The sequence below is a fragment of the Dermacentor variabilis genome, chromosome 2 (assembly GCF_050947875.1).
Source record: "Dermacentor variabilis isolate Ectoservices chromosome 2, ASM5094787v1, whole genome shotgun sequence".
Taxonomy (NCBI): Eukaryota; Metazoa; Arthropoda; class Arachnida; order Ixodida; family Ixodidae; genus Dermacentor; species Dermacentor variabilis.
In genome coordinates, this window is record NC_134569.1 from 216,859,260 (window position 1) to 216,875,907 (window position 16,648).

Consider the following 16,648-nt stretch of genomic DNA (forward strand, 5'->3'; position numbering starts at 1 on the left):
CTTGCACTGTAGGTTAGCACAACGCACTGCTACGGGGAAAAAAGAAAGAAAGAAAGAAAGAAAGAAAGAAAGAAAGAAAGAAAGAAAGAAAGAAAGAAAGAAAGAAAGCGAACTTGTCTATTAAAATTACAAAGTGCCCAAACATACTTCCACATCCAGCAAAATTAGGACCCGTAAACGTTTATTTCTTTCCATAGAGAGTACATTTGTTAAAAGAACAATGAAATGCTTTGCGGATGCGTACGAACATTCGGGCTGGTTCATTCACAACGAGAGCAGGAAAAAAAGAAAAAGTGCGCAATGAACAAGACGTATAAGGAAGGTACAGACAAAGCACCATTGTCATTTTCTTAAGTTTTGTTCATTGTGCTGTTTTGTTTTGCTTTTCTGCTAATACGCAATGATGTGTTATTTGAGCGAAAACCTGATTATTATTTCATTAGTAATTGGTTTGCTTCGCTATCCATAAGCTAAATTTCGGCCTATCGAAAACGCTACTCTATGTTAGTTACGCATTCACTTGACTACGCCCAAACGATAATTTCGAAGTATCAAACTAGGCGTACAGAAAAGAACATTATATGTTGAGCGTTACCGCGTTAAACAACAACTACTCGAGATGTGTCGAGTAATACGTAGCCAAGTGTACGCTTTCCCTTTCAATATCTGGTGTCACTGATGCTCTTACGCAGGACGTGTGCTTATATTAAGACTGCAGCCTCGTGAAAGCAATTTGTGCATTTCTACAACATTCCTGGAGTTGCTATAGATCTGGGGCCGGGCTCTTTTTCGACTGCACGGAGGGATACATTCAGGTGTCACACATTTCAGTGCCTGCAGTCGATGATTTTTTATTGATATTAATTGAAAGGAGATATGAATGATGATATAAATTAAAGGCACGTAATTGTCGTACCTGCCTTCAGCGACGCCGGCGGCACCTCGTCGATGGATGCGAAGAAAACAATAAAGCAAAGAGTAAAAAAAGCGTGAACATTTCAGAAGTTCCGCACACGATAAGGGAACGGCACTTAAGAGAGTCAGTGGACACTCAGAAACACACGCAGTTCTGTAAATAAGTGAAAGTAAACATGCGAGTCCGGGATCACGCACAAAAGTTGGCAACCGCTTTCCGAGTGACGATCTGCGGAATTCGCTAGTTTCCCAATAAAGCACAGCGAAACGATTTGCGCTGAATGCGACGGATGTGCAATGTAGAAGGAGAAAACTATCTCCAAACTGATAACTAGGAGAAATTTTCTCCTAATTATCATGCCTCCACAGTCAGACTGTCGTCGTCACGCCATCGTCGCCATACATTCGTCGTCATCTCAGTGTGCTCAGATTGTCATCATCACGTTGTCGTCGTTTTACCATGGTCATAATTTAAATAACGCCATCTCATTGTCGTCGTGCCCTTCGTCGTTATACTTCTTTGTCGTTCGATCGATATCGTTCTTTCGAAATATCATCGTCGCTTCGTCGGCGTCACACAGTCGTCGTCATGCTTCCATGATCATGGGCGACCTTGGCAAGCGAGTGCCATAGCAAAATGGGAGTAGTATGTGCCATATAGCCGAATAAGTGAAAGTCTCATAATTTCATCTACACTTGTTAAATAAACGCGACTTCAGGAATATCATATGGTGCTACATTCCTCGATTTCTATTCGTATTATCATTGACAGTCATCGTGAGGTGAAATTTTCTTAACGCGGTATGTGTCAGGATATCCATGAGATAAACGAAATGATACGAGACACATCAGATGAATGACATGACGTGCATATCATGATGTCATTGTCATGAATGACAAAAATGACGTGAGGTGACGGTGTCTATGTATCTGGATATGTATCTGGATATGTGACGCGACATACATGCATGACACGACAGGAATGATATGGCATGACATGCTCATACATGTCTTGTCCTTAATGGCATGTCATGACGTACATGCCATGTCATGCAATTCGTGCCATTATTGTCACGCCACGCAAGTCATTCATGTGATGACATTTATGTCAGGTTATTCATGTCAGGTCATGCACCCATGTCACTTCATTCATATCCAGATATATATCCATAAAGAAACGACCATGACCTCATTATGTCATTTATACCACTTGTGCAATGATACATACCATGTCATGCCATGAATTGGAATGACAGTACTTCCTGATGATGACCTGAATTATGGTCTGACATGTCATCCATATCATTTCGTGCACGCATATCATTCATATTCTGATATACTATATTGAGTTAAAGAAGCGTACACGACGGCATCGTGTCATTCATACCACTTATGTCATGACATGATATGTAATGCGATTGGTCTCACGACATGATATTCACGTTATGCATGCATGCGTCATGCCCCCTTCCCCTCCTCTCATGTCTATTCGATATACACCCAGTTGAAGAAACGGCCACGACGGCATCACGACGTAGCAGGCTAGTTGGATAGACAGATGCAATCAAAGCGCCTGGAGTTCGCAAAGAATGTTTCGCATTAAAAGAGCGGTAGCACTTTTATTTTGTAAGACATAATTTCTTTTTCTTGTCTTCCGGTTACTTCAGTGCAGCACAGCTTACAACCACCGTTTTCATTTTTATTTTTTGCAAGCAGTGTGGCACCCCTCAGTGTCCTCATTCTGGCCGTAGTTTGCGGCGAATATTAAAAGCCGCATTAGCCGAAAAGGCTCTAGTCTGATGAAATGCCTCTGAAACTGCATGTCCCATGGCCGGATATTAAACACGAGACGAGTCTCTGCGCGATATGCTGACTTAGCGGTTTCTAAATTTGCTTACTTTGTATGCGTAGAGTGCTTCCCAGCTTCCTTAAAGGGACACTAAAGAGAGAGAGAGAGAGAGAAAACGTTTATTAAACGAAACAGTGTCCCGAACGAGGCCGGGTATCACAGAAAAAATTGATTTTAGCTGTTTTGGTAAATTACCCTTCCACAACACACACACGCACATGCGCGCGCACACACACACACACACACACACACACACACACACACACACACACACACACACACACACACACACACACACACACACACACACACACACACACACGCACACACGCACACACGCACACACACACACACACACACAAAAGAAGAAAAGCACTTACCTCGAGTAGCCGCTTGGTAAGCCAGATGCAAAAGCAGATGGCGGCGACGCCATCTTGAAATTCCTGCACCAGCTTGCTGTAACGTCATGATTTTGTCACGGTCTGTTCGAGCTTAACTAAATGTTTATGGGTCAAACTGGAATACATTTTATTCTAAATGAGACTGAACTTGAGAAGTTTCGATAACTTTTACGGAACCAAAATGGTCCAAATGCCAAAAAAGGAAAAAAAGAACATTTGCTATCCACGACGCCACACTTTGATTCCGAAGCTAAATGAAAAAATAACGCTTTGATTATCATTTTCTCTTCTATTATCAATGAACCTACCGCCGCGAAATTAACGAAAGTATAGACGGCTTCAAGAATAATTTGTCAGCCTAAACTGGTTCAGTGATTCCTTTTAGCCTGCATTATAGAGTGAGTCAACAATTTCATCCGCATTTACCACGGTCATTACACTTTTCGCTTTGCCATAGATGCTCAGTTATTGTGTTGAATCCTGGGCGCAGACTTACAAGAGCTTTCCAAGGGCTATCTAAAGGCTTTGCAAAGCTTACAACGGCGATCATTGCGAATAGCAACGTTTTCTTCAGTTTGCACGCTAGATACCATATTGCACAATCGACATTGCGAATGTCGCTTCCGTCGCTGCGAAATTGCGAAACTTCATCGCTGTTACACATCGCTACTGATTTCCAATTTCAAAAGCATTTGTTTCCTACCCCTCCCCGAAACAGTCGAACGCGTGAAGCGGAAAATGTTAATATTCCAACTTGTTTTACTGTTTGAGGTGAAATGCTTATATAATATATTGGCGCGAAAAACATGCGACGACCTATACCTTTGGAACCAAATATGGCTCGCGATATTAGTCTGACATGTATTTGAAGATTTATTCTAAATTTTATTCTAAATGAGATTGAACTTGAGAAGTTTCATTAACATTTACGGCCGTCTGTTGTATGTTTAGGTGCAGTCCTGTGTTATATCGTGTAGGAAGCGTCCTGCAATATTGTTGTATGTTTGAAATTGTATAGCAAACGACTAATGATTGTATTAGTTGTTATATTTGCAGCGACGTGCTACTGTACTGTGGCGTGTGATTGCTATCTTGTATTTGCAAGGCTGACTTAACATGTATATTCTATACTGCGGACCAGGAACTAGCCAACTATATAGACTGTATTCGTGCAACTATCCTTATATTACTTCCCATGCGTATAAGCTGTGTAGTGGATATACCCGCAGAAAACGTCACGCATCGCGCTCGACCCTGAAATTTCTTTCTCGGCAATTTAAAAGGCACGTGTGCCCCGAAGACGCGTCTCGAGGTCAGCGAAAAAGAGAGAGAAAAAATAAGCATTGCCACTGCAGTGCGGTGCATCCCCGCTGTGTCCCAATTAGCGGCTTCGTGGAGTGGTCGGCTTTTTTCGCCGAGCCAGCGCAGTTAAAAAAGAATGCAGAAAATATTTCACGCTCATTAGGATGCCTTTTTGTTTCAACGCAGTGAATGGATTTTACAAAACAGGTATGACTCCGACGACCTGCTTCGTAATAAGAGATACGCATGAAAATATTAACCGAACGCGATAGGAAAATAATGCCCCAACCGTACCGTAGCTTTCCGAACATCATCTGTGATTCGAGTTTTATTTCAGCAATCGCGCCAGAACGGCTACCTTTGAACCATGGTTCTTTCATTTTGGGAAGAGAGTTGAATGAGCAGGAGCCAAATGGGAAGGGTAGGGGAAATGTAAACGAGAGAGAGAGAGTGCACAGAGGAAAGAGTGCACGGTGTTTCGCTGAAGCAGCTCGCTCCGCACGTTTCGCTGCGTTGCAGTCGTTTCGTACTTCATCGGCGACATAACTAAGCGACACACTCAGCGATAAGTAATGCTCTCGCACTTACACAACATAAAATTTTTCTTTCCCACTGCAGCGACTGTTGCTTCGCCTAAAGGTCGTACCCGTACACCCAAGTTTAGACTCTATAATTAATGATGGTCCTCGGCGTCAAAGACGCGGTCATTCGTCGTGGTTTCGGTCCCGCTTATTTCGCCATTTGCCCAAAAATTAAAAACCTGGTTAAAAGGTCGTGGTGCTTAAGGGCAAGTAGGTTTTTTTTTTTTTGGTAATCCTCAGCTTTATTATGCCGAACTATGCAGTCGTCACACCATAAGACAGTCAAGGCACTCTTGAAATTTTTGCGTTCGAGAGGCCTATTAGAGAGACTCTAGTTCTCACGAACGTTCCCAACCTTCTCTATTTTTTTTTCTACTCTTTGATGTTTCACCGCTCTTCTTTCCGTCTTTCAGACACTCGGGGCATTCTTGCTCTAGACTTGTCCAAGGCTTTTGATAACATATCGGACCGGTTCGTGTTAGACGCCATCTCGGACCTGGGCCTGGGGCCACGATTCCATGCGTATGTTAGCTCCTTCCTCGGGGATCGCACGGCCACTGCCAAAATAGGGCAAATCAAATCCAAGGAATTTATATTGGGCGCGAGAGGCACCCCGAAAGGAGCGGTCATCTCTCCCCTACTGTTCAACATCACCATGAAGGGCCTCTCGGACAGAGTGGAACGGGTCACGCCCTCTACGCGGGTGATATTACCGTGTGGTGCATGGGAGGGTCTGACGCTGCAGTTGAGAGTGCGCTCCAAGAGGCGCTCGACATCACAGAACACTTCCTACTAGACACGGGCCTGAGTAAGTGACCAACCAAGTCCGAACTTCTACTGCATAGCCCCATTAAGGGGGGGTTAGGTGCTCCACACTCTTAGATCAAGGGACGGACAACAAATCCACAAAGTGGATACCATCAGAGTCCTCGGGCTCTTGCTAGAATCTCGCGGGTGCAACTCACAGACTATAGCCCGCATTACCTCCAAGACGTAGAATATGCTTCGGCTTATCCTCAGGGTCTCGAGCCGCAGGGGGGGTTTAAGCGAGAGCTATCTCCTCAGACTCTACCACGCGTTTATGATGAGCCATGTTAACTATGTAGCCTTGTAGCCTCCACGTTGCGCTGGTCTAAACGGGATGAGGCCAAAATCGACGCCCTCACCGTGCATCTCATGCAACTAGGCATGCACAACACCCTGTCAGAGGTGGTCGAGGCCCAACGAGTGGCCCAAATAATACGACTCTCATCATCGCGAGCGGGGAGACGCATCCTCGAATCCGTTGGATGCGGTCACCAGGAAATCACGGAGGGCAACGTGACCCTATCACCCATGGTCCGAGATACGTTCAAGGTAGATCCCATGCCACGTAATGTCCACCCTCAATACAATGTAGGGCGCCGGGTTGCCCGGCTCGTTCCCTGTTAAAAGTGGCTGTGGCCATTCCGAATCTGGCATGTTTCGTTGACGCCGCCCAGTACGGGTGTTCAGATCACTGTGCCGTAGTTTCCGTTGACTCCAACAGCACTCTCATTAACTCACCATCCATGCGGAAGGTTTCTGCAACACTAGCCGAGCAGGTTGCTATAGCTATAGCACTGAAGGACCCTCTACGTCCCAATATCTTTACAGACTCCAGGTCTGCAGCCCCAGCGTTCGCCTCCGGCTCGATCGCAAAGGAGGCGGCGGTCATCCTCGGCAGCGAGGGGGCTGCTGGTTTTCATATCATCAAATGGTTCCCGGCCCATATGAGAATCTACTTGCACTCTGAGGTTGTTAACGTCAATGAGTTGGCCCATGGCTGTGCGCGAGGTCTTACACACCGTGGCGGTTCCGGTGGATTCACGGGCGGCAACTTAGGACTGTACAGGGATTCGCTTCTCACCTTCCATGAAATCTTGGCGCATTATCAACTTGCTCGGCGGGCCTTTCCGCTACCACATCCTAAGATTACTAGACCACAATCGTCGGCCTTTCGCATGCTCCAAACGGGGTCATTCCCCTCCAGGGGCCGATTCAGTCACTTCGCGCCTAATGTAGAAGAACCCCACTGTCGAGACTGTGGGGAGGCGTACTGCTCCTTATCTCATATGCTCTGGCAATGCCCTGCGTTACGCAGCTCATCGCTTACCACTCTAACCGACTGGGAGGCAGCCCTTAAGAGCGGCGACCTCTCAGAGCAACTACGGGCTGTCCAGAGGGCCTGCGACAGGGTAGAAGACCACGATCTTCCGACCCCCGACGTGGGTGAAGCCCGCGACGGCTACGGGGATTCCCTGAAAAGGGAGGTAGCCTAACGCAGTTCCTCAGGACCATTAGTAAAGTTCTCTGTCTGTCTGTCTGTCTGTCTGTCTGTCCCTTTCCGTTCCCCGAGTGCAGGGTAGCAAACCGGAATCTACTCCGGTTAACCTCCCTGCCTTTCCCACCCCGTTTATCTCTCTCTCTTTCCCTGAGCTCTGTTCCCTCTAGGCCAACGTGATTACCAAGAAGCTCGATACTAGCTTTCTAGTAATTGGTTACTGTTTTCAGGAAGTATTAGTTTACTGAAGTAATTTTCGAAGCAGAGTAATTCGTACTCTATTCTGTTAGTTTTTCGCGCAGTTAATCAATAAACTAAACAATTATTAGAACTTAATTTCTCTGTTCTTTTCCTTCTCTGTATATTTTTCTTTTAGTAACTCGTACATGCTTGTCGTGATCTGGTAACATCCCACATAGTTAGCACGCACACGCACAACGTTTCTGTCTCCGACATGAGGAAAGAGGCTCATGGGATTCAGGAGCCACGAAACAGTGGAGTTGGTGAGATTAGTAACTCGGATAGCGGGCAGCCTCCGTGGATAATGCGTGACCGATAGTTTTCAGAGGTAGTCAGCGGTAGCTGTGGGAGCAAATTTGATTGACATCCAACGAGTTAAAGAAGAGAACGAGCGCTTTTACCCCCCCCCCCCCACCCCCCGTCCCCGCTGTCGATACAATGGCGTTGTACATAGCTTACAACAATAATCTATAGCAGAAGAAATATAGTGCATGCATAAAAAAATTAAGTTACGTCTATTTACCACGCCTAATTGAACGTTATTGGTTAGTTGGTCGCGAAGATTTTTTGACTGGCTTCAATGCGGTATCAACAAAAGGATGGTGCCCCTAAATGGATTACGACTAAGAAGAGGTAAAAAGAGAGAGAGGGGGAGGGACGGGCAGAGGAAAGACTGGGAGGTTAACCAGACATTATCTCCGGTTGGCTACCCTGTACTGGGGGACGGGCAAGGGGATGCGATAGGTGAGAGAGAGAAGGATAAAAAATTAAAAAATTAAAAACCTATACACACGCGCACGTACACATAAACTGTTTCTGTGGGCACTGTCACGCAGCCCGCAAAGGCGTTCCTTGTGTTACGCAGTGTCAGCGTACACTCCTACGTCACACAGTGTAGTCACAATTTGTCAGAAAGTCCAGTGTCTTTTGAATACCGCAGCAGCGCCTTCATACCGGATCGCGCTGATGTTCGCGTAGGCCAGTTTCCAAAAATCTTGTTTTCTGTCATTGGGCGCTTGTCCAGTTTGTCTAGGGTGGCTGAGAGGACTGCTCTTTGCGGGTTGAAACGAGAGCACTGACAAAGAAGGTGCGCGATTGTTTCATTTCACCCACAGAAGTCACAAAGTGGGCTGTTGGCCATTCCGATAAGGAAAGAGTACGCATGTGAAAATGCTACTCCAAGCCATAGACGGACTAGAAGGGCGCAGTCACGTCGTGGAAAATCGGGCAGAATATCGAGCTGTAAATTAGGGTCCAGGGTATGAAGGCGTGGACTTGTGAAATCGGATGAATACCATTGAGCTGATGTCAGGTTTACCATTGAATAGGAATAGGAAATCAGGAATACCATTGAGCTAATGTTACGTTTCGCAAAGATCGCGATGATGCTGTCGCATCATCGGGTGGTGTTGCCATTGTTGTTCAGAAGAGCATTGCGTGTCAGCGTTTACAGCCGTGAACGCCCCTTGAAGCAGTAAGGGTTCGAGTTGTTCTCCTAAACGAATTCATCACCATTTGCTCGCTTTACATACCCCCACATTACAAATTAAACAAACATGAATTACAGTCATTTATAGATGAATTGCCAGAACCTCATGTTCTTGGCGATTTCAATGCTCACAGCTGCCTGTGGGGCGACTCTCGTATAGATGCGCGAGGTCGTCTTGTTGAACAGTTCCTTTTTTCTTCTGGTGCGTGCCTTCTGAATAAGAAGGAACCGACATATTACGGCCTTGCAAACAAAACCTTTTCTTCAATTGATCTCAGCATAGTTTCCCCGTCTATATTGCCTGAACTCGAATGGGAAGTTACGAACAATTCTTACGGAAGCGACCACTTCCCCATACTGCTACGAACACCTAAAGAAAACGAATATCCACCACAGGCTCCTAGGTGGAAGATTGATACAGCTGATTGGGAGAAATTCCGAACTCTCACTAGTATCTCATGGGATGACATGTCCTCGTTAGGAATTCATGCTGCTATGGAGTATTTTACAGCCTTCATAATAGATGGCGCATCTAAATGCATATCAGAAGTAAATGTATTGGCATGCAAACGGTGTGTCCCGTGGTGGAACGACGAATGCAGGATCGCTCGTACAAAACATAACAAAGCATGGGGGTTGCTACGCGCCTCTCCCACTGCGGAGAATCGTATTAACTTTAAGGAAGTAAAGTAGCAAGGCAGGAGAACGCGCCGACAGGCCAGAAGAGAGAGTTGGCAGAAGTTTTTATCGGGCATCAACTCGTATGCAGATGAGGCCAAAGTCTGGAACAAGGTTAATAGGATAAGAGGGCGACAAACGTATTCACTTCCTTTGGTAAACACACAAGGTAATACACTGCAAGATCAGGCAGACTCACTTGGGGAGCACTTTGAGCGTGTGTCGAGCTCAATCCACTATTCCCAATCCTTCCTTAAACATAGAGAAATAGAGGAACGAAAGCCAATCATAGGAAAATGCAGACAGAATGAACCGTATAACCGGCCTTTCAGTATTGCCGAGTTAAGAGCTGCCTTGAACACATGCAAAAGCACTGCACCAGGACCTGACAGAGTCATGTATGACATGATCAGAAACTTACATACTGACAGACAAGTTACACTACTCACTCTTTTCAACACTATTTGGGCTGCGGGATACCTCCCATCCACATGGAAAGAAGCGATTGTGGTTCCTGTTCTGAAGCAGGGAAAAGACCCTTCCTTGGCAGCAAGTTATCGTCCAATAGCTCTTACAAATTGTCTGTGTAAGCTTCTTGAAAAAATGATTAATCGCAGACTCGTACATTTCCTTGAACTCAACAATATTCTCGATCCCTATCGGTGTGGCTTCAGACAAGGGCGGTCGACAACCGATCATCTTGTGCGCATTGAAGGATATATCCGCGATGCATTTGTACACAAACAGTATTTCCTCTCTATATTCCTCGATATGGAGAAGGCATATGACACAACATGGCGTTACGGGATCTTGCGAGACTTGTCGGGAATGGGCATCTGTGGAAATATGTTGAAAATAATTAAAAGCTATTTGTCGAATCGTATCTTCCGCGCGAAAACCGGCATTGTACTATCGCGACCATTTATACAAGAAACTGGTGTACTCCAGGGAGGCGCACTCATTTGCACACTCTTTATCGTGAAGATGAAGACACTTCGTGCTTCTCTACCACCAGCCATTTTTTTATTCCGTCTACGTGGACGATATACAAATAGGTTTCAAATACTGCAACCACACAGTGTGCGAGAGCCAGCTACAGCAGGGCTTAAACAAGGTGTCCAAGTGGGCAGACCAAAATGGATTTAAAATCAACCCCACAAAGGTTCTTGTGTTCTCTTGACAAGAAAGAGAGCCCTGCTCCCACATCCTTGTGTAGTACTACGAGGACAACAAATTCCTGTCAACAAAGAGCACAAATTTCTAGGTGTTATACTTGACTCCACGCTTACTTTAATTTCACACATAAAATGTCTTAAAGCCAACTGTCTAAAAACAATGAACTTACTTAAAATCTTATCCCACACAACTGGGGGTAGCGACAGGACGTGCCTTTGGAATCTTTACAGGAGCCTAGTTCGATCACGAATAAATTATGGTGCTGTAGTATATCACTCTGCCGCACCGAGCGCGCTAAAGATATTATACCCCGTTCATCATCTGGGTATCCACCTGGCCACTGGCGCATTTAGAACAATCCCTGTTGAAAGTCTATATGTAGAGTCAGACGAGTGGTAACTCCATTCTCAGCGAACATACATCAGCTTCACATATTTTCTCAAAGTGTGCTCTAATAAAAAAAATCCGTGTTTCACAACTGTAAACGACTTGACCTGCGAAACACTTTTTCGTAATAGACCCTCCATGAGACTTCCTTTGTCACTCCGTGCAAGAGAACTTAGCGAAGAAATGGATGTCCCAGTTCTCGAACATCGCCTAATGCCTCCAGCTAAGCCATTACCGCCCTGGGAGTGGCATGTGCTAGACTGTGATGTGTCCTTTGTAGAGGTCACAAAGCACGCACCTGACCTCAAAATCGTTATGCATTTCTGTGAACTTCAATCGAAGTACTCGTGCTCAGAATTCTACACAAGTGCGTGAAAATCACATGCTGGTGTATCTTATGCTCCTGTTGGCTCTCTTTTTCTAAATCCGACGTATTGAACCCGCCAAGAAGTATCTTCACTGCAGAAGCCTATGCAGTACTGTCTGCAGTAAAACATATAAATCAATTAAAGCTCGACAGAGCAATAGTATATACATGCTCGTTAAGTCTTGTAAAAGCGTTAATTTCTTTACAAAAGCATATGAATCCTGTTTTCATTGAACTTTAGTCTCTCTTACGCAATATTTATCTATCGCACAGACACGTAGTAATATGCTGGGTACCTGGCCATAGAGGCATGGAGGGCAATGTTCTAGCTGACAAAATGGCCACATCACTCGCATCACTGACCACTTTTCCTACGGCTGCTGTCCCTGTCACAGATCTGAATCCTTTCTTAAGAAAGAAACTGCGACAACACTGGCAACGCATGTGGAGCGCAGAAACAAATAATAAACTGCACGTTATAAAGCCACAGTTAGGTTTTTGCCCCTCCCCAACAAAATCTCGGCGAACAGATGTCCTATTATGCCGCCTCAGAATAGGGCACACATTTGGTACCCACAATTTTCTGCTTAGTGGAAATGAACCGCCAACCTGCGGTCGATGTGGTGAGAGGCTGACCGTCCTCCGCGTCCTCTTGGAGTGTCGGAAAGCCGAATTTGAGAGAAAGAAACATTTTCCTCTTGCATATCATTATTGCGCCCCTCTTCACCCAGCTATGTTTCTTGGTAAAGAACCGTTTTTTAACACCTAAGTAGTCCTCAGTTTTGTAAATGATGTTGCCCTACATGTTATAAGCCCATTAAATTCGCATCGCATCCTCTTTCCTGAGGATGCTGCTGTGATAGTTGTTTTGTATAGCACATGCCTCTAGGCCCTTGTGCCTCAAGGGCTCTAACGAGGCCATGGTGCTCTAGTGAATTTTAGAATCTTATAGATTTTTATATGATATTATTATTTCGCAGTGCACCTTAAGCTCATAGTACACATCTTTTGTCATTGCAATAATCTTATTACACGTAGACTTTATGCACATTAGAGCGACCATTTTTAAGGCCCATTTACAGCCACGTCACATCAACTTCATAGACGTCATAATTCCACTACAAACTCATCAACACTGGCTTGGCGCTCTTTGGCCATACCTGGCCCTTGCGCCAATAAACATCACACATTCATTCATTCAAGTCACCGCTGGCTTGTCTTCGTTTTTCTTACTGTACGGCCGCGAACCTCCTGCACCATCGATACAATCTTACCCTACCAGCCTGATTCATGGGAATGTGTTCCTTTATCTCAAGCTACGCAGCATGCTGAAGAATTCAGACAACTCTTCCGTTGTCTTGCCACCACCGATCAGACGCACCAGAAGCATCGTAGTGGTGGTTCTGACCTCCAAGCTTCCCTTCCGATTCTCTGAATTGGCTGCGGTTCCCACCTTTAGCTCCCGGCCATTCCGCTAAGTTGCTCCCAGGATATCGTGCACCCTTACCGTATGCTTGCGTAAACTTGTCCCATTAAATATGTCGTAGAGCCTGTGTCGCCGTCTTCTGATCGGCGCCGCCGTGGTCGCAAAACTGCTCATGCAGATCAACTCAAGCTCTTCTACGATCCCTCTTTGTTACCATATGCTTAGATTGCCAGGGTAGCGTCTTTTCCTCCGGGAGACAAAGGTAAAGAAGAACCGCCGGTTAGCCAGACGTATCTCGATCATATTATACACAACGAATAAGTGCCGATTAGTTAGGCGCATCGCCAGCGCTTTACGCACGGGGCCGGTTCTGACTGCATGCTCACAGGGTTCTGACTGCTGCACCGAGTTCGACTTCTCGCTCCTTGCGTACCCTTTCAATAAACACCTTGGCACAATGTTTAAACGAGGTTTGAAAAGCTCCTACTCACATATTACGGGTGCATTTAAGGGACATGTACAATAGATCAGTTTTGTCCACTTTAGGTGCAATCAGAATTGTGATATCCATTTTCGTTTCCGAGTTATAAACTCTTAAACTTCATAGTTTCGTTTTCAGAGAGTTTGCGGTTTGTGGTTTTGAAGAATTATTAATAAACACATCAGCGGCCTAAAGCAAAAATCCACTTCCAACGGTCACTAGATTATCTTTTCTTTATTTTTATGAAAAAAAAACTTATACAAATTGGTGCAGTGGTCGCCTAGAAAAAAACGCTTTCTCTTTTGCCATGTACTTGTATATAGGAAACCCCGAGCGTTGGTTCGGGGGTTCCTATGTAAATAATCACGTATGCTCGCTATGTGGATACCCTCCGCTGGTTGGGCGAGTTCCGATGTAGCACGCAAAGCGTTGAATCAACTTAGGTGGCACACCGCTATAATAATATCGTTTTATGCCATCCGATCTCGTATTAACAGGCAACTGCGCAGACCATTATACGGACACCTAGGTGTCCAATATTGTGTACAGAGGCGTTGTGCGGATATTTATTGTTGCCTTAACCAGAAGAGAGATGCACTTGCTGATATACTACTATTTCTCACGAATGTGTTTTTAGAAAACGTTTATTACAAAAGAGGCGATACCAACACCGAGTCACAATCAGGGCACAGTTTCACCAGGACAACAAATCATACAAAGTACGACGCGTTGTATACGTGACACGTTCTGAAAGAAGCGTCTGAGTTTACACTCACTAACATATAACCACATAGACTCACGGAAACGCACAGTTAGACATAAACTTATCGCCACATTACACAAAACGATGTTCAACGCATACGATGTACACAACGGTTATGCTTAATGACGGTGGTGTTTAGAAAAAAGTTTATTTCGACAAGAGACGATACGAACACTGAGTCACAATCACGGCACAATTCCACCAGGACGATCACATATAAAGAAAACGAAGCATTGTATACACGGCACGTTTTCAAAGTAGTGTCAGAGTCCTCACTCACTAAAATATAATCACATAGACCCTGGGTAAGGCTCAGTTACACATAAACTAATTGTCACATGTATAAAATGATGTTCCATATATCCAGCGTACACAATGGTTATGTACAATGATGAGGTGACAGAGGCACTTTGCACTATTTTGAAATGATATGCACGAGATGTGTATGTTCAAAAATCATCATGTATACGAGAGCACACACACAAATAAATCGCGGGCACCTACATTCTATGTGCATTAAATGAATAGTTCTGATGACCTGGCTACAAGAACCAGGCTGGTCGAAAATTAAGCCATACGCGTCCATCAGCCACTGACAGGAAACGGCATGACCACTATTGAAGGAACTCTTCTTCGATCGAACTCGATTCGATCCCGCACCCTCAGGTTTAGTAGCGTAACACCACAGCCACTACGCCACTACGGCGAGCCTTTGCAACCTTACCAATAAATGGCGCAGCTAGAGTGTCGACCCGAAGCATCTTTTGTTCCGGTTTTTATTCCGGTTCAGCGAACGCATTTCAGTTCCGATTCAACTCCAGAGTGAGTGAGTGAGTGAGTGAGTGAGTGAGTGAGTGAGTGAGTGAGTGAGTGAGTGAGTGAGTGAGTGAGTGAGTGAGTGAGTGAGTGAGTGAGTGAGTGAGTGAAACAATTTTTTTTGGTCCACAATAGACGCGGAGACAGAGTTAAAAAATAACTGATGAAACCGGCTCAAGCCGGTTCAAGTACGTTTGCATAGCCGCGAAGAATATTATTATAGGAAAATGGCACAAATTTATTATTAAGAAAGCTTGACGCTACTTCTAAGCTGCACGGAAAGATGACGTGTGTTGTTCGGGCCGCCCGCAGCTGGAAGATAAAAAAACAATTAAGGTGCTCTATGGAATCTATGTAAAGCGATACTTTAGCGAGAAAGCTAGAGAGAGGGGAAGACTTTATTGACAAAACACAGAGTCGCCTGCTAGTCTTCTCTACAGAGGAAAAGAAAGAGAATAAAAAGCTCTCACGCTAGAATTATTCGTAAAAGGAAATTTCAATCAATCCTGATGCTGGACATATTATTAGCGAAGGCAGCCAGCCAATGGCAAAGAGCGCTCGCGAGCGAAACGCTTTGCGAATTACGCCCCTGAATCCTTTTCGGGGGAACTAGCGACCAAAGTGTGCCTAAAGAATGTGTTTCAAAAAGGTTTATTTCAACAAGAGATAATACGGACTCTGAGTCACAATCGCGGCGCAATTCTACCAGGACGATAACATATACAAACGACGAAGCATTGCATACACGGCACATGAAGTAAGGTCCGGCACGGCTCTGACAGCTGTCAGGCTGGCGGTCTTTTCTAAAGGGAAGACTTCTTGTCATAGAGGGCCAGGCATCTACAGGTTGCTGTTTGGGGTGCAACTTGGGTAAGGGAGCCGACACAGTTCACCTTGTAAAGGAGTACGTAGCCTTCTGCGCGGCAACCAGTGTACTTACAATATGTGCATTGTATCTAGTGTAGTGTTTACGCATGAGGTAGCATAGTCCGAGCCACATGTGCAGGCACTGCATGGTGCCGTTCAGTTTCGGTTCAGTTCAGGATCTATACCCTTGTCGCAGCAAGATCAAGCCGCTGAAATGTTTTTTGTTTAACAGGTTTATGCAAATAGTTTTACATCAACTATTTATTCTAGATAAAAGAAGTGGTTGCAGCAAGCACATTAACTGTCGGAACCAGTTAAGTTTCATTCATGTCAATATGTGCTGAGAAAAACACAATCGTCTCACTCAAATAGCTTGTCAATCTAAGACGGTCTGTTACAATAGGGTCAGGTCGAAACTGCATTTTTGTCAGCTTTGCGCAGAGGCGGTGTCGTACCCTATGAAGTGCTAACTGAGGGGCGACTATTGCTAGTTGAAAACTTTTCCCAATACCCCGCCGGGACGACGTGAAATATCGTCGGCCATGGCAATTTTTGGAAGGCCCTACGGGGCTTTGTGCTCAAACCAAAGAAAGACGTTGAGATACACA

General features: G+C 45.0%; 1 non-coding gene across 1 annotated transcript; it reads left to right on the plus strand.

Annotated features, from left to right (window-relative positions):
* Positions 1-16,469: 16,469 nt before the first annotated feature.
* LOC142573465 (U4 spliceosomal RNA) lies at positions 16,470-16,611 on the plus strand. Its single transcript, XR_012826325.1, has one exon. It is a non-coding gene; the product is annotated as a U4 spliceosomal RNA (small nuclear RNA).
* The last annotated feature ends 37 nt before the right edge of the window (positions 16,612-16,648 follow it).